The sequence below is a fragment of the Triticum urartu genome, chromosome 6A, assembly GCF_056163025.1.
Source record: "Triticum urartu cultivar PI428250 chromosome 6A, HENAU_Tu73, whole genome shotgun sequence".
Classification (NCBI taxonomy): domain Eukaryota; kingdom Viridiplantae; phylum Streptophyta; class Magnoliopsida; order Poales; family Poaceae; genus Triticum; species Triticum urartu.
The window spans coordinates 23,224,302-23,246,675 of record NC_141878.1 but is presented as its reverse complement, the minus strand read 5'-3'; the positions used below and the strand labels follow the sequence as shown (position 1 = coordinate 23,246,675).

Sequence of the window (22,374 nt, the reverse complement as noted above, 5' to 3'; positions counted from 1 at the left end):
ATTTAATAACACTAATATTCTTGAAACATTATTTAGTAACACTAATACTTCTTGAATAAGTAGTTTGACCATAGTTTGACCAGATTTAATGAAAATTAAAAAAAAACTGAAATTTGAGCATAACTTTTTTTCCTTTTGGAATTTGAGGATTCTACAAATTTGCAAACCGGCCATAGGCCGTCTCCATTGGATGTAACTTTTCAAGTAGATGATTTTTCATATAAAAAACTTTTTAATCCGAGTTCGTATGCAAAAGTTATGCCCATTTTTACAAATTCCAGAGAGATTTTGTAAATAAAGTCGAAATTCATATTTGTAAATTTTCCCAACAACTAGACCACATATCACATGGGAAACTTATTTTATTTTATTTTATTGACATTTCCATCATTTTCTTTTGTTTTTTCTAAAACTGAAAAGGCGGTCCAGGGGGGGGGGGGGGAGTTTGAAAATTGCACCCCATTAGTACTGGTTCGTGGCACGAACCGGTACTAAAGGTCTCAACCCCATTAATACCGGTTCGTGGCATGAACCGGTACTAATGGGCATCGCACCCTTTAGTACCGGTTCGTGTCTCAAACCGGGACTAAAGGTCCCATTTGAACCGGGAGTAATGCCTTTCCGACGCCCTCGCCGCTCGAACTGGGACTAATGCTCACATTAGTCCTGGTTCATAACGAAACTGGGATTAATGCCTTTTCTGGCCTGAACCGTTGCCCCCTTTTCTACTAGTGCAGATTGATCCAAAGTTCAAGACCACACCTTCAGTCCACAGAGTTATAGTCTTCCAGATCACATCATAAGCCATCTTGTACGTCCCTAGCCTCGCCTTCTCTATCATCAATAATCAGTCTATGTTCTTCCTGAAGAATTATATGGACTCCCTGCATATATGGAGAAGCATGACATCAATGAAGTAAAGGCGTGAAACGATGAATGTTCAGTGATGGAGCGGAGAGGAATAAGATGCGTGTATCTGACCAAAGTACAGACCATCCATCCTACAATGGCTGCACGCTGCTGGAGATGGGCACGGTTTAAATTCATTGTGAGTGTCCAGCCTCGCCTTCTCTGTCATCACTCATCAGTTTGTGTTCTTCCTGAAGAATTATATGGGCTCCCTGCATATGGAGACACATGACATCAATGAAGTAAAGGCAAGAAAAGATGAATGTTTACTGATGGAGCGGAGAAGAATAACTGACCAAAGTACAGACCATCGATCCTAAAATGGCTGCACGTTGCTGGAGATGGGCAGGGTTTAAATTCATTGTGAGTGTATCTTTCATCAGGAAGACAGGAACTGCGAGTGTGGGAATTATTTTCGAAGATAATGTTCAAAATGTTCTGCTTGCTGCACGCAAGGTGTTACAGTCATGCAACGGTGCGCAGGAAGTAGAAGCCATGGCATGCCAAGATGGCCTTAGATTAGTAGCGACCTGGCCACACCATACTTTTGTTCTTCAATCAACCTGTTGTGTAGTGGGGTGTCAGCTATTCAAAGCACGGATAGGAACCTGTCAAGACACAAGTCCATCTACAAAGATATCAAAGTTGTAGAAACGGTAATCCCCTTGGTGGATAAAAGAAAATATGCGTGAGACAGAGACACAGAGCAGAATTCCGTGGTTCACGAATTAGCAAACCACATTAATTAGAGATAGAGGTTCTGGTGATATGTCCGGATTTTGCATGGACATGAGCCTATAGAAAGAGTTGTGACAAATGGTTGTAATTGTTTCCTAATTCAGCAAAGCTATATATTTGTTCCGTAAATTAAGTTCTGTTAAAGCTCTCTTTTGACCTAAAAAAATAGATTCACCAAATAGTAATACATTGTCGTGATCAAAATGGTGGTTTAGTGCGCGCTGGGTGTTCTTCCAATAAGAGAAATGACTTGCAGGTAGGAAGAATGAATATGATCTCTACTTTCTAATATGCGCAATTCACTATCTCTTCTGTTCATTGCCTGGAGTTATCGGCAGGACACGATCTCAAAGAATCAATTGGCAGGTTTGTGTATTTTACTGTGGCAAAAACATATTTGATTGTTGCTGAAACTTCTTCGCAGAACCATCCATTGTTTCGGCCAGAAATTCTAGAAGCTGCAAATATAAGGTTATTCATATGCCATATTTATCAAATAGTATTCCAAAAGGTAGAAAACTGAAGTGATATATAACTTATCATGTAAATGATGTTATGCGAGACTCTCTTATATGTATGATTTGGTTTTCTTATCGCCTCTTTATCAGATTAGGTTGTAGTATTTCACACAAGTGCAGATATACGTAAAGCTCCGGATGTGGCTGCAGTAGTGATCTTTCCATTATGTATTAGTTGTTTATTGTACGTCGAATGTTTTGACAAGGCTACACAATTTTCATCCTTTGGTTCGCTTTCTTAGATATATAGCGCATTTATCTGACATGATAGATGCTATGGATTGTACAGCTATTTACGCAGCTAAAGGATATGCATTGCATCCCCATGGCAGGATATAAGGTACATATTTAGTTAACTGCATGTTTTCTACGGTACTTAGTTTAAAGAATCCGTTTGTCTGATTCAGTTATTAGCATGGACATGAGACACACTCATATATAGTGAGGATAACAGAATATATCACTTGAACATTTAGTTTTATATTTTGCCCACCAAACCGCACGATCACGTCACTCTTTGGGCGTTGTTGTCGCTGCTGATTGTCAGCGTCAAATTCATATTTGATTATCATAGTGGAAAGCATATATAAGTTGTTCGAGATATTCGTACATGACTCCAGCAACTATATCTCTTGTGCGAGATATAATGTACTTATTGGAAGGGAAGCAATTTGTGCATGCATGCTAGAAATGCTCCTAATCTGATTTTTTACACATTACTCCTAATCAGTTCTATGCCACCTAGATTAAATTCTATATATCTGACCTGAAATCTCTGAAATTATGTACGTTCAGATGTAGAAAGTACTATATCCTATGACTTAGTACTTTTTTATGTGGAGGTGAGCACAATACGAATGTGTGTTCTCACATAATCATCTAACCATTAGGTTGTCGTGGTCAGCAACTGAGATAATAGTTCTTGGCACACAAACAAGCATCTTCATGACTTCATCATAAGATGGAAGAACTAATCTAGAATGCATCGACTAAGCTTGGCCGAGCTAATTAACTTTAGCTTTGACCAGGCACTAATGGCATGATTCCACATTTACTATACTAAGAGAACTTATCGGCAATCTGATTGTTGTGCCATAGCTTCATTGCTTCCATGTAGTGACAATCTTGCAAATATTCTGTTTTCGATACAGACAACAAATTTAGATTCAGTTTTGTATTTCGAAAATCGGCAATTTTAAGAACTTTTTCAAGTCAGATTTGATATAGGGTTTGAAAGCTTTCTATTCTATATGAATAGAGCCGAGCAGACTATAGATTCTGAACATGGTGTAGTGTCAATGGATATATCTGTCTGTGTATGTGTGTGTCTATATATATATATATATATTTGTGTTGCTATGATCTAATACTACTAAATCAGTTTATCCCGGCGGTTACTATTTATTCTTTCATAAGTTAGTACAGCTATATTTGTGTTGAAATTTCCCTTTTAGTTTAATCTACAAAAACATAACAAATTTCTCTAAAAGAATTCTCAGTGTATTTAATCCATTCACTCTAAATCAGTTTCCCATTACTCTAACAAAAATAAATCGCAAAAAAATTAAGCAAGTTAAATTTAGATAACATATGAGTTAGTTTATTCTCAACAAAAATGTCTCTTAGTGATTGCGAAATAATTATATCCTATATAAGACTAAAACATGAAATAACTTGATGTGCACTCAAAATATAACTACCACTCATAAAAATCATTACATATTGCTAGAGTTTTATCTTAAACAAAAAACAAATGCAAACCAGAATTTAAAATATAATTAAAATTGTACATAATTATATTAATTACATATTTTCATAAAATATAATGAAATTTTGTCATCTTCAACAATATAATCATATATTCATAGTAAAAGGTATTAAAATTTCACCTTTAGAAAATAACAATGTCTAAAATATGTATTATACAATGAAGAGTGTAATTAGGAGTAAAAACATGTCTACATAAAATTGAATTAAATATTTATAATATTTTTAGCAAATTAAAGATGATGCCTTCGCAGAATAAAAAATTGGTAAAGGGAATAATTGTATCATCTAACCTTTGTAAGTAATAGACTTTTCCTAAAGCATGATATATGCAATTTCTTTGACGACAATGTTCACTCATATATACAAAAATGCTAAATAATTTTATAGCATTATAAATTACTATTAAAAATGTAAACCTATAAGGACGCGACCAATTTTTCTTTACGCAATGTGAATAATATGTGCCATTTTTCAACTGTCTAACGTTCTAGCCCGCGCATCGAGCGGGCCACTTTTCTAGTTCCTCAAAAAATAGTATGTTTTTTTAGTCTAAACACATTTTATTCATTAATCATCAGCCAAATACATTGGGATACAATTTAGTTCCGGACGATCGAGAAGCCACAGATGGCGTCCTAAAGAAAGGCCTAATGTGTCTTTAGCCTGGCTATGAGCCATAATATTAGTTTCACGTCCCTCAAAGATGAGAGGAAATGCCGTGAACTGTGCTGAGGTAGCTTTAATCTCCTTGACGATGCTCCCATTTAAGCCTCCTGCATTGTTTTGCTCTTTGCAATCAGAAGGTATTATCACATGTGTGAGTCGAGATCCTGGGCTAGAGAAAGAGCTTCTCGACAAGCTAGCATTTACAAAGTAGTCGGATCTGTTATGCCATCACACTTTATCGCCGAAGCACCTAGGTACTTGACTGCTCCATCTGTACACACGGTACTGAAAGATCAAGTCCTTCAGTTCCTCGCCATTGCCCCATCTACCTTGATCTTAGCAAAACCTGCCGCTGCGCGGGCGAGGTGCCCTCGCTATCAGCAATGGGTGTGTCCTGGCTGGTTCACTCACCGAGCTCCTGGATGTAGTTGTTATGAAGTGATGATTTGCATGGGGGGTCTAAAGTTGTTGCTCTTGGAGAGCTTTTCTACGTGCATACCAGATAGCCCATAGTGTAACCACCACTTTAACAAAATCATCATGTTGCAAGGTATCAATTAGTGTGAATATCCACATTCTTGCTTCCGGTTCCTTATTGTTCTCAACAACTTCAACTAGGTCTGGGTCATGCAAAGCCCACACGCATCTTTCCATGTTACAATGTAGGAGCGTGTGCTGCCAAGGATCATCTCGTCCACAAAGACTACATTAAGGAATTGTCGACATGTTCCTACTCTTTAAGAGATCAGTTGTGGGTAGTTATTGCCGAGCTAACCTCCATAAGGAAGTTTTAACATTTCAGGGAACGTTTGTTCTCCACATGCTTGTCCAGTCATTCGGACCCCTCTCTGAGTTTGAAGATTCCGCTCTGCCCTCGAGCCATGCTTCGTGGCGTAACTTCGTAGAGACTAACATTCTATAGACCGAGCGAACTGGAAAAAAACTCGCTCTTCACATGGGTCCAAGACCAGAAATCGTCCACCTGACATGTGCATAGGGGAATATAAGCAATAGCTTGTACATATGTAGGCAGGAAAGTTTGAGCTAGCTTGTCCATGTCCCACGATGCATGCACTGTGATCAGTTCGGCCACCACTTGGGGCGGGTCCAGTACATTACTTACAATGGGCCACATATTAATGTCCCGAGGAATCCAGTTATGCTGCCAGATCGGCGTGGATGTCCTGTCCTCTACTCTGCTTGTAAGGCCCTGTTTCATGGTGCCCCTACCATCCAATATCTATCACCAGATTTGCGAAGGGGAATTCCCAAGCTCAGCATCAAGAAAATCTGAAGTAGGAAAGTATTTAGCCTTTAGTGTTCTCACGCTTAGAAAAGCTGGGTCCATCAATATGCGCCAAGCCTGACGGCCTAGCAGGGCAAGTTTAAAGAGTTCAATATCTCGAAAGCCGAGACCTCGAAAAGATTTTGGCCTTCTCATAACACTCTAGGATACCTAGTATGGCTTTCTCCTCCCTTCTGTACTACCCCACCAAAACTTCCGAATAAGAGTATTAATATGCTCGGAAAGGTCACGCAGGAGCTTAAAACAAGACATAGAGTAAACATGTACTGCCTGAGCAATCGAGTTGATAAGAACTTCCTTACCACCAACTGACAGGATCTTCTGCATCCATCCCTTCACTTTTTCCCACACTCTATGTTTCAAGAACTTGAAGGCACCATTCATAGAATTTCCAACATCAGTCGGCATTCCTATATATCTCTTAGACAAAGACTCATTTGGGACATACAAGGCCTCCTTAATTTCAAGCTTTAAACTTTCAGGACAACTTTAGGGAAGAAAATAGAATACTTTGATAGATATTCCTTTTGATGGGACGCGTTACAATAGGACTCCAAAAGAGAGGACAACTCATTAGCTCCTTGACTACATGACTTGACAAATAGTAGGCTGTCATCTGCGAATAGCAAGTGGTCGACCGGCGGTGCCGACGATGCCACTTTAATGCCACATAGGTGGGATGACTTATTCTTCTTTTGGAAGAGGCACGAAAGGACCTCTGCTGCAAACAAAAATAGGTAAGAAGATATTGGGTCCCCCTGTCGGATCCCCAACGTTGTCTTAAGTTCTTCTATTTTTTCTCCATGAAGCATTACGGAGAATTTCACTGAACTAACAATCTTCATTACAAGAGATTCCCAAGTTACTGCAAACCCCAACTTTGACATGATATCCTCAAGATAAATTCCCTCGATCCGATCATAGGCTTTCATCATATCCAATTTAACCGCACAAAATCTATTTTTCTTTGCATTATTGCTCTACATCAATTGTAAACACTTGTATGTTGTGATAATATTATTAGTAATGAGACGTTCATTGTTCTTCTGAGAAGATATCGGAAAGAACTTGCTTCAGATGATTAGAGACCACTTTTGAGGCAATTTTGTAAAGGACATTGCAAAGGCTAATAGGATGAAACTGAGTGAGTTGGGTGAGGTGTTTTACCTTATGGATAAGAAAAAAGATTGTCTCATTTCTTACCTCTGGGCTATCTTCACCTTGCAAAATTATCAGAAACGTGTTGGTGACCTCAACCCCACAGATATCCCAATGACATGGAATGAAGTGTGCGGGGAAGCCATCTGTTTTGGGCGCCTTTGTTGGAAATATCTGAAAGAGAGATGTCTTCATTTCCTCATTAGTGTATGGAGCAGTCAACATAGAACTCATCTCGTGAGTAACCTTGACCAGAACGCTATCAAGAACATCTTGCACACCCGGAAGACCTTCTGCTGTGAAAGGTTTTGCTTAAAAGAATTCACCATAGATGCCATCTCCGTGGGTCTTGTGCTAGCGAGCCGTCTTCCCTCTCTAAGTGTTTTATTTTGTTTTTTCTATGTCGCATGCTCGCTGGCCTCTCGAAGTAATTGGTGTTTTTGTCCCCCTCACGCAACTAGTCCGCCCGTGAACTTTGTCTTTACAGTATCTCCTCCATATGATAAAGCTTGACCAGGTGATGCGAAATTTTTATCTCTGCATGTAACGGGTCAGAACGTTGGGTGTCTCCTTGCAAATTGCTAGTGCATTTTTTAGTTTCTTAATCTCTGTGCACATGTTACCAATATTGGCACCGGTCCATTGAGCCGGGCATGTTGACAAGTCAGGCAAGGTTTTTGCGGAGTGCGGCGACAGACTGAGCTATATGCAAATTCGCCCATTATGCCAACAGTGCATCTGGGAAATTATCATACCTTTATGAGAAAAGTTTGTAGATAAACAATTTTGTTGTTTTATTTGCTCCGGCCACTGGTTCCAACTGCAGACGAATATGACAATGGCCGGATGTTGCTCCCGTCTCGTGGGGCGGAGTGGCCAACTGAAACAAAGCTTTCCACTTGTCAGTGTGATAGTTCATCTTCTTCTAGGATGAATATCTCATCGTGAAATTTCAGAAAATTCAACGATTTTCCTGATTTGCATAATCCTGTTACAAGTTTTAGGGTTTCCATATCCATAACTTACGGTTTATTTTGGAGACAATCTAACAGAACAACTTCCGGTTTGTTAATCCTACTTATTACCACTAGAGATTCAATAGTCCTTTCCAAGTTCTAGTATCCTCCCACTCATTTCTTTGACAGGAAAACACTTTCTTGAAAAAATATTCATCCGTGACAAACACTTTGCCTTTTGAACATTTCGATGGAAGGAATTCAGGTCATGTTTCTGAGATATCCTACAATTCAACATTTATCTGGTTTATAAACTCCATAAGTTATATGGTTTCTATTAGCAAGGCTAATATGCGGTGCTCTGTTTAGCATATATCTTATTGTTTCAATTATACCCCAAATTTTATAAAAGCATATTGGTAATAAAATAATTCCACAATTATTCGAGTGTTTTCCTAAACTTATGACTCACATAATTTTCTTCAATACTGAAGAATCACTTTATCTTTTGTCATAATGATCCTTATCTTCACTAAAAAAATATTTGAACTCTTGAAATAATATATTCTTAAATTCCTTTGAACTATTCAAATACTTCAGATTTTATGCTAAGTAAATAATATTTTCCTAATCTTTAATGAAGCATAATTATCCACCGCTCCCTTGGTTTTTCATCGAACCTTATACATCACTATGTATTCTTTTATTTGATTTCTCAATCAAGATAATTCAGTAATGTTCAATGAGACTTTGTCGTAATTTTGTGCTTATCATATATAAAAATATGGCACCAATATATACGTACAAGCATGTATACATAACATTGGACAATACGTGGATTTTTCATCAGAGGGTCATCAAGATGGGTGGAGCGTTATTTAATTATGTCTACACATGCATCATCTAATGAGCCTCACTTAACGAGCAAGTGGATGTACGTGTACCTGCAAAGAGCTATGCATGGACATAGCTCATGTACATGCTATGATAGAAATCCCATGCGTGCATGGGGTTACTAGCTAGCTAGCTAAATTGATGGCTATTTCGCTTGACTACCCGTGCAAGATGATCAGGACAGGCCGAACGTGCAAGCCGTGACCATGTGCAGGTCTAGCTGCTGCACCGCACGTACAAGGGATAAGTCTCAAAGAGATAACCTGCTTATCATTGCCGGGAGAATAACACCTGCCGAATAAAGTCTTCCGTAGAGTACGTGCATCTCATACCTATCCATTCCTGCGGCCCTTGCGTCCACGGCCACGGCACGTATGGTTGGCGTCGGTGCAAGGACAAATGCGAGAAGACCAGCAAGAGGATGCGATGGCGGCGGCAGAGACACCCGTTGGGGCGGGACGATGGCGACGGCAACACACATGAGGCTGTTGTGTGTCAAGTCAAGCAAGGTACAAACAAAACAAGAAAGACAAAGAAAAATCTCTTCTTTTGAACCTAGCTAAATCCGAGAATCTCCTCCACAAGAGGAAAATAAAAATCACCAATCCAGCACACAAGATTAGAGGAGAAGAAACTCATCAAGCAGCACACGAACAAGCTCTACACATAATCGTGAGGAGAATCCAAACGAACAGAGAGAAAAGAGTTTCAACCTCCAGGTCCATCTACGTAGCAGTCACAGGAACGCCACCGGCACCAAGAGAACGAGTAGAGATCCGCGAGATAGCAACCACCCTGCGTAAAAAATTAAAGGCAAAATAAAAATCAATCGAAGCATGGAGAACCTAGGACAGTGGAAGAACGGATGTACAACAAGATCACCTTAACAGGCATCACGCCGCGCAGGAGCCATTGGAGCCCGATTCAATCTCCAGATCCGTTTGCGGCCTCGCTCTTCCTCCTGCCGAGCAGACGGCGGGGGCATGGCGGCCGTAGCGCTATGGTTAGCCTGGGCCGAGGGGGCGTCGGGGGAATGGGTCGCATTCCACCTCGTGCGGTGCGGCGTGGCCGACTGGGCGAAGGAGATGACGGCGGCGGGGCAGGGAGGCGTGGGCTGCTCCTGTGATTGGAGGGATAAAGAGACAGAGGGGCGAGACGGGATGGAGAGAGGGCCACACTAGTGCTGGAGGAGGCGTCTTAGGTCTTCACAAGGGAAGTTGTTGCCCTTTTATACGCCTATGCGTGAAATGACAAAAATTCCCTTGGCGGTGCACGGTAATTGCACGCGGTGGCACACCGGGAGTGAAACTATTCATTGCAATAGTGCTCATGTTCGATCCGACGGCCTAGGCCTTCCAAGCGCGCGATCCAACGGCCGAAAGTGCATCAAGAAATCAAGATGGACGGCCGGATGTCTCTAATAGTTGTGAGAGCTCGAAGCTTGCCTAGGTTCTTGTTTCTCGATAAACTGATGTCCGTGAGAGTGGATATTAAGATAAATGGAGCCTAACTCTCACGCGTCTTGATTTCGCCGTTCTTCGGTATTCTCAATTATTGAAGTATCAAAAAAGCTGTCTATTATTTTAATAAAAAAGGACTATCTTGAAAGCAATTAAGTCCTGTAGCTCAGCTGGTTAGAGCGCTGGTCCGATGTACCAGAAGTCACGGGTTCAAGCCCCATCTGGACTAATTCTTTTTCTTAATTGCGATTATGCTTTCCTTTCTTGTATTATATACTATATGTTACGCCCGTACGGCCCAAAACGGATAGCCCAGCAAACGATCCATGAGGGAGCACCTCCGCGTAGCCACGATCGGTTAGTACGTTTCTTCAAGCGACACCATCTTTTTTTTTAGTATCTATCTATTAGCTAACCAGAAAAAAGAAAATAAGCTAGAAAATCTCACAAAAATTAGAAACATCCAATCGTTAATTTAACACGTTATAAAATTACAGCCCTTTGATCTTCCCAATACCATTTGGACATAAAACTTGATAAAAATTACCCACCAATGCCAAGTAGTCCATACTAATCCTGTTTGTGAAAAAAAATCTAGACTAACCCTCAACTCACCTCACGTCAAAGCAAAAAAAACTCAGCTCATCTTCCGTGTAAAAGGAAACCTAAACTCACCTGTACGCGCAGCCGCCTCCTAACCTATCAATCCAATCGCATCTCCCCCCTGCACTCGCCGTCATTAGTGTTCCCAATCTTCCTCCCCAAGCTCCACCAGATCTGGGATACTCGCCATCGCGCAGCACGACTCTCTAGCCATATTACTCATGTGTTAATCGATATACATGGATTTCAACACATCAACGATTCAAGGGTTGGACAATGCACAACATGCATGGGCCGGTAACGCGATCATCGTGTCCGGGCGTGTCCGGGAAGATTCGGTATTGACATCAGGGTATTTGTTTCTTTTTTTTTCTATGAATTACTAATTTCATGGCCAATGTGTTGATGCGTAATAAATAAATCTTATAGTTCAGCTTCAGATTTCATTCTATATGTACTACTCATATCGTTTTGATGTGTTCTCAAAGCATCTTGCTATATATTTCGTATGGATCACAACTCTGAACTTAGTGACTAATCTGCTGATGCAGAGTTTTGTAATGTTGATTCAGTTTTGTCCCTCTTGCACGCACCTTATCCTCGCCATCGCGCAGTCCATTGATGTGTTTGCTCTTCCTCGCAGAGTTGTCGTTGTTGTTCAGCACTAGTAGAAAAAGGGCCTTTAGTCCGGGACTAAAGGGTCGTTACTAATGCCTGACCCTTTAGTCCCGGTTCAAACCAGAACCGAGACTAAAGGCCCTCCACGTGGCCGCTGCCTGGAGGTCCACCTTTAGTCCCGGTTGGTAACACCAACCGGTACTAAAGGAAATTTTCGGATTTTTTTTGAATTTTTTTTTTGAATTTTTTTTATTTTCAAATTTCTGAATTATTTTAACCTCTAATCTCTAATCAACCCTCATCACTGCTCAATTTAATCTCTAATCACCCCTCATCATTCCGAATCATCTAACTTCCCGGACGGTCACCCATCCTCCCACTCCCCCAGCCTGAGCACGCTTAACTTTCAGGTTCTATTCTCCCTCGTTTCCAAGTCTGCACTCTTCTGTCTTCTTCCGATTGCCAGAGATAGTGATCACTCCTCTAGGACCAGGCATCTTCAATTTGAGGTACAAGTAACATGGTCGAGCCATAAAACGTGCATAAGCTGGCCTGCCCAGTATAGCATGATAAGCACTCTGGAAATCCACGACTTCAAACGTCAACTTTTCTTTGCGGTAAATCTTGGAATCACCGAAAACCACATCAAGGACGATCTGGCCAAGTGACTCAGCCTTCTTGCCAGGAATAACCCCATGGAAACTCATATTGCTTTCACTGAGTCTGGACATCGGAATGCCCATTCCCTTCAAGGTTTCTGCATACAATATATTCAAGCCACTGCCACCATCCATCAGAACCTTAGTCAACCGAGTGCCTTCGACAACTGGGTCGACCACCAACGCTTGCCTCCCAGGGGTGGCTATGTGCGCTGGGTGATCGGACTGGTCGAACGTAATGGCAGTCTGAGACCACTTCAAATAACTGGGTGTCACCGGAGCGACCATGTTTACTTCTCTGTTGATGAGTTTCAGGCGACTTTTGCTCTCAACATCGACAAAAATCATCAGAGTGGAATTGACGTGGGGGTAACCATCATCATCTTCCTCTTTATCCTCAACTTTGTCTGACTCTTTTTCCTTTTCTTTGGGTTGTTTCTCTCGGAACTGCTGGATTAGGAGCCGACACTGTCGAGTGGTATGCTTCGGGTAAATGAGATTACCCTCTTCATGTTTTTTGGTGTGAATGTGGCATGGCAAATCCAACACATCATTTCCGTCCTGATCTTTTATTTTCTTGGGGTTACACGGTCCTTTGGGCTTCCCCTTGAACTTTCCTTGAGTCACGGCTAAGGCTTCTCCAGGAGCAGCTGGCTCGGCTTTGCGCTTCTGCTTCCGACTGGAGTTCCCTCCTCCGGTGTCGTGGGCGACTGTTTTGTGCTTGCCACTCCGGAGCCGATCCTCCTCTTCACCATTGGCATACTTGGTGGCAATCTCCATCATTCGACTCAGAGACATATCTCCGGTCCGACCGAACTTCAGATTCAACTCTCGATACTTGACACCTTCCTTGAAGGCACAAACTGCTTGGTGATCTGACACATTTTCCACCGTGTGGTGCAACATGATCAATCTCTGGATATAATCCCTGAAGGTTTCATTCGGATTCTACACACAAGATTGTAGCTCTGTTAGCCCTGCTGGTCATTTGCATGTACCTTCAAATGTTCTAACAAACACTCGGGCAAGTTCTTCCCAACTATAAATACTGCTGGGTGCTCACTGATTCAACCACGCTCTGGCCGAGCCCTCCAACATCAGAGGAAGGTGCTTCATGGCCACTTCATCATTGCCACCACCAATCTGCACAGCCACTCGGTAGTCCTCTAACCAAGTGTCTGGCTTGGACTCACCAGTGAACTTGCTGACTCCAGTCGCCAACCTGAAGTTGGGAGGAATCACTGCTGCTTTGATTGCTCTGCTGAAACACTCGGGACCTGAAACATGCACTCTGTTGTCCGTCAGATAATCTCTATCGTGGCCATCTCTGTGTTCCCTGTTCCTGTAAACCAGACCTTGAACGAGAATGGATCTCGCATCAAAAGCCTGGATCCCGGGGGTCGACTGGAATCCTTCTTCGCCCACCACTGTGAGGACGTCTGTCATCGTGTTGCCGAGGTGCGTATGACCCACTCCTTGGGGGAGGTGTGGGTACTCGACGTCGATCATACTGCTCACGGTTTATGTACTGATCCAGTCAGTCTCCACGTCCCTCACACCTTGGAGGCGATCTTGGGCTGTGAGCCGACTGAACTGTGTCTGCCATCACAGATCTACTATGAATCATGTTCCGAGACTGTGACACTGCTGTGTTCTGCTCCCCCGCCGCCCGGAGCAAAGCTCGGATCTGCATCAAACCTCTACCAGCCTCCGACTGGGAAGGCTGAATTGACTCTGCTATTCGGACGGCAGCTGTGAGATTATGGATCGGAGTTTGATATACCTGAGTCGGAGGCGGAAAAAGTTGTCGTCGACTGGACTCAGGAACCCGCTGCCGAGCACGCTCATCGAGTGCGTGCTGGAGGTTCTCCAGTCGAGTGCGTTCAGCCAAGTTGGCCAAGCGCGCCTCCTCCAAGGCCCGGGCCTCGGGGGTTTCTCCAACGATTGGAGTGTGAAGTGCATCCATATTACGACGGCGAAGCTCTTCCCTCTGCTACGAAGAGTGGGGCTCGGGGCGGTACTCCTCGTGGACACGCGACGGATCACCTCCGCCGTCACCACCGTTGTCGCGGGGGAAGCCAGGTGGACTACGTGGTCAATTGACCATCAGGAATTCCGCCGCGGGGTCACTGCTGTCACACTTGGATGCAGTCTCGACGGAGCCAGTCGAACAGGTCGTAGAGAGTTTCTCGGGCTCGATTGCCGCGACTTGAGGGGTGACCGACTGGCGAGCCACCGCGTGCTTCACCCACCGCTGAAGGCTCGACCGACCTGAACGCTTGCCCCGGCGGGTAACAGGGATTGAAGATGCCACAAAAGCCGACCGATACTGGGTCGACGGTTGCCGCAGGACGACGCCGTGGACGCACGCGTGAAAGTGCGTTGCCCCACAGACGGGGAGCGCCTCGACGTCGAGTGGAGCCTCTTGGAGCCAAGCGGAGTGGTCGGCGACGAACACGAGCGCGCTGAGATGGATCTCACGGCCCTCGGCCAATCCTCCACCTGAAACCATGCTGATGGGGATCGGGAAAATTGCAACTTCTCCAACAAGTCGCTAAGACACCTGCCCCACGGTGGGCGCCAACTGTCGTGGTTCTAAGTCTGACAGTACAAAAAGGGGCTAGGGATGTAGAGGCAAGATCCAAGCTATGGAGAAGTTGTACGCACGAGTTTTATGAGTTCAGGCCCTTCTCGGAGGAAGTAACAGCCCTACGTCTCGGTGCCCGGAGGCGGTCGACTGGATTATATGCGTGTGTGTTACAAGGGGTGCGAACCCTTGTGCCAGTGGAGGAGGGTGGCTTATATAGAGTGTGCCAGAACCCCAGCCAGCCCACGTTACAAGGAGTTCAATGTTCATCAAGAAGGAGCGTTACAGGTAATGTCCATAATAAAGTGTTATAAATGGCTATTAAGTCTAGGAGTTAATGCCTGACCGTTGCTGTGTAGAGTGACTTTAGGTCTTCTATCCGTCGAGTGCTTCTTGTTATGGTCGAGTGACCCTGATTCCTCCGAGTGGAAATGTTTCTGGTCGAGTGGATGATGGTACCCCTCGAATGCTTCTGGCTTTAGAGTGATGTCCTTGGGGAGGGTACTTAGGTCAGGCCTGTGACCCTACCCTAGGTACATGTCCTCATCAGGAATAATTGCTTTAACTAAAAAAACAAACTACTTCTATTAATTTCCTTGCTAAAAATAAACTACTTCTATAGTAAAATAAACTAGTTTTGTTAAATCAACTAGTTCAACTACTAAGCACTTACTATAAATAGAATAAAGTAGTACTTACTAATTAAAAAGAAACTAGTTTAACTAGTTCTATTATTTTTCTAACTAATTATATTAAACACTTTCTCTTCTTATTCTATTAACAAAATTACAACAGAAAAAAATCATAAAAATTCTATGAAAAAATTGACATATTCTTTGCATATATGTGAACACACAAACATTTGCATATTCAACAATAATATCACCAAAAAATGTATGAACAGAAAAAAATTCTAACTTTTGCATATAATTCATTTATGAACAAATTACAACAACTCAATTAACTACACATCTAAACTACGCATCTAAATTAACTACACATCTAAATTAGGAAATTGATGTATGGAGCTCACTACGCAACGGGGCGGCGATCGACGAGGAGGCAGGACACGGGGGCGACGGTGAGGGGCACAGCGACGGCGACGGTGAGGGGCGTGGCGACGGGCGATGAGGAGCCAGGGGGCGGCGACGGTGACGGTGAGGGGCACGGCGACGGGCGGCGAGGAGGCAGGGGGCGCGGGGCGGCGACGGCGTCTGGGCGGCGCTGGACGGCGTCGGAGGCAGGGCGACGACGGCGACGGTGAGGCGTAGAGGGGTAGCCTGGCAGCATCGTCGGGCGGGGAAGACGAACTGAATGAAAATTTTCACAAGTGCTAGTTATATAAACGAAGCATTGGTTCTGGTCGTGACAGAAACCGTGACGAATGCGACCTTTAGTCCTGGTTGGTGCCACCAACCAGGACCAAAGGCCTCTTTTCAGCAGCCCAAAGGGCGGAAGCGGCGGCCTTTGGTCCTGGTTGGTGGCACCAACCGGTACTAAAGGGGTGGCATTGGTACCGGTTGGTGCAACGAACCGGTACCAACGCACCCCTTTAGTACCGGTTGGTGCCACCAACCGGGACCATAGGCCTTGTGCTGCTGCGCCCGCGTCGAAAGTTTAGTCCCACCTCGCTAGTCGAGAGGGGCGCGTAGTGGTTTATAAGCCCCACTGCCGCACCCCTCTCGAGCTCCTCTCCATTGCAGCTTTACGGGCCTAATTGACACTTCTATGCCTGATGGGCCTACTGGGCCTTCTGCTGGCCTGAATCCTGGCCCATGGGTTGGTTTCGAGTCGTATTCAGGCAGTGGTGGCCGAGTAGGTGGCATATTTTTTATTTTTTCCCTGTTTTTTCTTTTTTGCTTTATTTATTTTGTTTTGTTTCTACTTACAACAAAAAACTTATTTATTTTATTTTGTTTCTAATTACTTATTTACTTCACTTTATGATAATTATTTTTGCTTTATGTTATTAAAGTTTTTTATTTTTTATTTGGTTTCTACTTATATATTTTATTAAAGTTTATCTATTTTAAATATCTGTTTTAATCAAAACCAGATTTTGTTAATTTTTTTGCTATTAAATTCTTTTTTGCTATTAATGTTTTGAACAAAAAATACTTTCTTAATATAAGTTGCATAAATTTTATATAAATTTAGTTTCAAAAATACTAGAGGTTTATATAAGCTTTTTAGTTGATTCCTTTTGCATTTTATGCATTTTGTTATTTTTCATGCATTTACTGCTTTTTTGAGCTATAAGACCCGGAAATTGAAAAGCACTACAAATGAACTCTGGAAAGGTTGAAAGTTGGCATGGTATCATCATTTCACCCACATAGCCTGTGCAAGAAAGTAGAGAGGGTTACGGCAAAAACTGGATGCACTTCGTGTACAAAACGGACAATCTGTTTCGAAGTATCAGGATTTCATACGGAAACTCGTCTGTTACAACAGGCATTTCAAATGAACTACGAAAAGGTTGAAAGTTGGCATGGTATCATCATAATAGTTGTGGAGAGAAAGTCTTCACTTTTTTCGCTTGTGTGCTTTGCTTATTGCGCCGTAACCATGGATAATCATCATCGTTTATCAGGATGCTTGGGTCAGCCTTTGACTTTGAAGGGAGGAATTTCATGAAACTTTTCATAATCTTCAGACATGTCTGTCTTGCCCTCCACTCCCACGATGTCCCTTTTTCCTGAAAGAACTATGTGGTGCTTTGGCTCATCATATGATCTATTCGCTTCCTTATCTTTTCTTTTTCTCGGTTTGGTAGACATGTCCTTCACATAGATAACCTGTGCCACATAATTGGCTAGGACAAACGGTTCGTCAGTGTACCCAAGATTGTTCACATCCACTGTTGTCATTCCATACTGTGGGTCTACCTGTACCCCGCCTCCTGACAGATTGACCCATTTGCACTTAAACAAAGGGACCTTAAAATCATGTCCGTAGTCAAGTTCCCATATGTCCATTATGTAACCATAATATGTGTCCTTTCCCCTCTCGGTTGCTGCATCAAAGCAGACACCGCTGTTTTGGTTGGTGCTCTTTTGATCTTGGGCGATCGTGTAAAATGTATTCCCATTTATCTCGTATCCTTTGTAAGTCAGTACAGTCGAAGATGGTCCCCTGGACAACGAGTATAACTCATCACAAACAGTGTTGTCACCTCTGAGACGTGTTTCCAACCAACTGCTGAAAGTCCTGATGTGTTCACATGTAATCCAGTCGTCACACTGCTCCGGGTGTTTGGAGCGCAGACTGTTCTTGTGTTCATCGACATACGGGGTCACCAAGGTAGAGTTCTCTAGAACTGTGTAGTGTGCTTGACACCAAGAATGCCCATCCCTGCATATTATAGCTACCCCTCCTAGCGTGCCTTTTCCAGTCAGTCTCCCATCATACCGCCATTTAGGGAGACCTATCTTCTTAAGGCTAGGAATGAAGTCAACACAAAACCCAATGACATCCTCTGTTTGATGGCCCATGAAGATGCTTCCTTCTGGCCTAGCACGGTTACGAACATATTTCTTTAGGACTCCCATGAACCTCTCAAAGGGGAACATATTGTGTAGAAATACGGGGCCCAAAATGACAATATTGGTAGTTGCATCATGTTTAAATTCAAGGAAAATCGAATTGAGGGAATTCCCAAAGCCTCAGAAATCTTTGAAAATGAGCAAGTTAAAAATTTCTTCAAATGAATCCAAGAAAATGTTACTGTATTCTGTGAAAATATTGGCATGAGGTGAAATTCAAACCAATATTTTGGGAGTCACGGAAATAATTTATTTGAGCCTTTGATTTAAATCAATAATATATTTGGGTTGGAATTATTTCTGTTATATAAGAAATAATGTCCAAATAATCCCAAACTGAAATGTTTCATGTTGGGTTTATTCTATACAGTGGGCATGTTCAGTTTGGTGATTTTTGAAAGGGTCTAGGTATTTTTAGAAAAGTCACAAAGACTACAGAATAATAGAAAACAAAATTAAAAGAGAAAGAGGGAAAACCTACCTGGCCTTACCTGTAGTCGGCCCAGCTGCACCGGCCAGCCCACCAGGGGCACAGCCGTCTTCAACCTCTGCCTACTGGCAGAGGCGTGTCGACGCGCCGCGCCGAGCGGCCACCTCCTGCTTCGCGCTGTCCACGCCTCCTGCGTCCTCGCCGTTCGTCGTGGAAACGCCTGGGCGCCCTGGATTTTCTCCCTCTTCCTCTGCTCACTTCCCCCTCTCTCTCCCTCGCTCCCCACCTCATGGCCGAGGCCGCCATGGCCGCACCGACACCGTTCGCCACGGCCATCGACCCTCCCTCGCCCATCCAGTGTATCCAAGAGCTCCGGGTCGTCCTCCTCTTCCTCTCCACCAAGCCATGGAAGGACGGACGCACCACAATGTCGCCAGCATCACCGTTTCCATCGCCAGCCACCGTGGATCCTTGCCGTCGATTCGGGAGCTACCAGGCGTCCCCGACCCCGACCTCGCGCTCGTTGGACTCTCTGTGAGCCTCCGCACCGAACCCCTCTCTCTCCGTTGCCGATTTCATCCTCTAACCGCGGCCTCTGTTGAGCCCGAGAGCTCGCCGCCGACGAGTTTGCCATTGCCGCAGCTAGCAACCTCGAATGACCAAACCGAGCACGTAGTTGTGCTCAGCGTGCTCCCAGGAGGCCATAGCACTGCTCACCTCGTTGTCTCGTACACCATAGCATTGCATCGGTCGAGCCCGAACTCCGGCCGCCACCGAGGTCGACGCCGTGCCCAACTCTGGCCACCTCGCAACCTCCCCCTGCCACAGTTGGATGCGCACGAGCCCCAGATCCTCGTAGGTGGGCTCGGCCATCGATTTGGTCGCCGGAGCCGCCGTCCCGATCATCGCCGCCGCGTCTGTGTGTTCGCCGGCGTTGAACTCCGATGATATGACGTGTCCCGTCATTAGCAGCTAACGGCCCTGCTAATTAACCCCCAGGGTCAATGACAGTGGGCCCCATGCCTGTTTAGTTTAATTTAATTTTCTGTTTAGTTTAGTTCATAACCCACTGGGACCCACACGTCAGCATTGACTTTGCTGACGCGGCCGTTGACTGGTCCCACCTGTCAGACACACAAACCAGCCCTGGGTCACTGACCAGTGGGCCCCCCTGGTCAGGTTTGACCTAGACCGGGTCAGTTGACCGCTGACGTCACACTGACGCCAGGCTGACGCAGTAAATCTTTTCTGGATTTATTCTTATTTAGAAAATTCCATAAAATGCCCAAAACTTCTAAAAATCATAGAAAATCAACCGTAACTCCAAATGAAATAAATTATATATGAAAAATTATCAGAAAAATTCAAGGAATCTGTTTACGGCATTTTCATGCATGTTTGAACAATGTTTGTCCTCTGTTTTGGACAAAACAAATAAATGGCATTTAACTAATCATATATGGAGTTTGAATTTGAATCTTGTATTCAAACCAACTTCATTTAACTTGTTGATAGTTGCATTAGCTCAATCAACAGCATATTGCCATGTCATGATCATGCATCATATTTGTTGCATCGCATTGATTGTGTTCCTCCTTGTTTGCCGGTAATTGTCCCCTCTCAGTAGACGCCGCTCCGACGATTGTTTGATGACACCGATGAAGAACTATATTATCCTCAGAAGTGCCAGGCAAGCAAAAACCCCTTGTTCATTCCGATATAATCCCACTCCCTCGCTCCTGCTCTCTTTTACTGCATTAGGACATCAACGATTCAACTGTTACATGCTGCGGTAGTTGAACCTTTTCCTTTGCATGACCTGTCATTGCCACAGTAAATAGATGAAACCCACTAGCATGAGTAGGAGTTGTTTGAGCCATGATGTGCCTACTCATTCATGCTTGTTGTCATGCCTGCTACTGCTTAGAGTTGAGTCGGGTCTGATTCATCGGGAATGAATTGGAATGTGGTGAACATGTCCTACTGTTGAGAGCTAAGTGTGTGAACACGATTTGGTAAAGGTAGCGGTGAGAGGCCATGTAGGAGAATGAATTGGAATGTGGTGAACATGTCCTACTGTTGAGAGCTAAGTGTGTGAACACGATTTGGTAAAGGTAGCGGTGAGAGGCCATGTAGGAGTACATGGTGGGTTGTCTCATTGAAACCGTCCTCAGGAACTGAGTTCTGTGTTTGTGATCCATGAACAGTTACTACCACACATTGGGCTCCGGGCGCTCCAAGCTCTCTCGACTTATTAATCAACTTGATCTCTGTCCAGGAGTTGCATCTAGTTTCTGGTGTTTGTAGGTAGTGTTAGTAGTCTACCAAGTGGCACCCGGTACAGGTGGGCTTGGGACAGACTAGGCACAGTGGCCCGGTGTACCAAGTGGCACCCGGATGGTGGGCTTGGGAACCCTGTACACATCGTTTGGGGCCGTGAGCGACACCCCGGCCGGATCTCCTTGCGGATGGAACCCGAATAGGCGATAAACCTGGACTAGAGACTTGTGTGGTTAGTCAGGTCGTGGCTGACTCCCTCACCAGGCTTCCGCTTGAAGGTTGCCGAGATACACGACGTGTACATGGTGGTAAGTGGCGAGAGCGTGTGTGAAGAAGTACACCCCTGCAGGGTTATCATTATCTATTCGAATAGCCGGATTCCTCGGATCTGGAAACTTGGACCCCTTGCATAGTTCATAGACAAGTGAAATTGGATACTTTAAAATGCGCAAGATAAGTGTGAGTGCTATGGATGGCGTTCTCGCAGGGAGACGGGAGCGGATCCATAGTGGTGTATTGGTATGGTGAATTTGTGGACTCGTGTGCGCCACCTCAAAAGAGTTGCTTGCAGTCGTACTTCAGGTTAGCCACTGAGTCAAAGCTGGCTTGCTGCAGTTAAACTCCACCACCTCCTTTGTTGATACCGATGCATATGTAGCTAGTTCTGATGTAAGTCTTGCTGAGTACCTTCGTACTCACGTTTGCTTAATTTATGTTTTGCAGAGAGATTTCAGTCTCGCTAGTAGTTCTACGTGGACTTCGACGTTTAGCTTGTTACCTCAGCTACGATCTTGTGCCCTCGGCAGGATCTGGTAGATAGTCAGGCTTCTTAGCCTTTTTCATTTGTAGATGTCTGTACTCAGACATGTTAAGCTTCCGCATGTGCTTTGCATTGTATGCTATGACTGCTGGGTCATGAGACCCATGTTTGTAATATCTCGCTCCTCGGAGCCTAATAAATAAATACTTTGAGTCGTAGAGTCTTGTTGTGATGCCATGTTGTATTTGCACATATCGAGCATATTGTGTGTATGATTGAAATGCTTGGTATGTGTGGGATCCGACAATCTAGTTGTTTATCCTTGGCAGCCTCTCTTATGGGGAAATGTAGTCTAGTGCTTACGTGAGCCATAGTAGTCCGCTACAGCCCGGTTCACCGGAGTCCTGCTAGCCCAGCACTACTGCTCAGGACGCTTGACTGGCCGGCATGTGTTTCACTTCGTTCCTGTGTCTGTCCCTTCGGGGAAATGTCACGCGGTGACTCCAGAGTCCTGCCT

General features: G+C 44.0%; 1 non-coding gene across 1 annotated transcript; it reads left to right on the top strand.

Moving 5' to 3' along the window:
* Positions 1-10,530: 10,530 nt before the first annotated feature.
* On the top strand, positions 10,531-10,604 carry TRNAI-GAU (transfer RNA isoleucine (anticodon GAU)). The gene has a single exon. It is a non-coding gene; the product is annotated as a tRNA-Ile (tRNA).
* Positions 10,605-22,374: the final 11,770 nt, after the last annotated feature.